Source organism: Orycteropus afer, unplaced genomic scaffold (assembly GCF_000298275.1).
Source record: "Orycteropus afer afer isolate SDZICR_OR568_19922 unplaced genomic scaffold, OryAfe1.0 scaffold00049, whole genome shotgun sequence".
Classification (NCBI taxonomy): Eukaryota; Metazoa; Chordata; class Mammalia; order Tubulidentata; family Orycteropodidae; genus Orycteropus; species Orycteropus afer.
This window is the reverse complement of record NW_006921636.1, coordinates 4,971,406-4,972,130: the sequence shown is the minus strand read 5'-3', so window position 1 is coordinate 4,972,130 and position 725 is coordinate 4,971,406.

Genomic DNA, 725 nt, shown 5'->3' with positions numbered 1-725 from the left:
CGGTACCAAGTGCTGCTTCTGGTGTGCTGGATCAAGGCCAGGAGGTTCATAGGGTCTGCCCCATTTACCTTGGCATCACCTGGGAGTCTGGCACATGGTGCTATGCTTGAGAGCACCTGCTTTTGTTTATAGCAGCAGTATTTGTAATAGCCAGGAGGTAAAAACAACTCAAATGCTCATCAGTGAATGAATGGATACAGATTGTAGTTTATCCAGACAACTGGTGGAGTCCCTGCAATGTGCAAACTATTAACATGCTTGGCTGCTAGCAGAAAGGTTGGATTTTCCAGTCGACCCAAGGTGCTTCAGCAAAAAGGCCTGGCAATCTGCTTCCAAAAAATCAGCCACTGAAAACTGTGGAGCTCAGTTCTACTCCAACCCACATGGTGTCAGAATTGATTGATGGCAACTTGTGAGTGTATGTGTGCATACAATGGAATATTACTCAGCCGTAAAAAGGAATGAAGTACTGATACGTGCTACAGTGTGGATGAACTGGGAAGCAGTGTGCTGAGACAAAGACGTCGAACATGAAAGGTCATGATTCCTTTTTGATGTAATGTCTAGAACAGGTAAATCCACTGAGGCACAAAGCAGCTTAGTGGTTGTCAGGGGGTTGAGGAAGGGGGGACAGAGAGATTACTTCAGAGGTACAGGGTCACCTTCTGTGGTGATGAAAAAGTTACGAAACTAGAGCATTACGGCTGCACTAACTGCCACTGAAT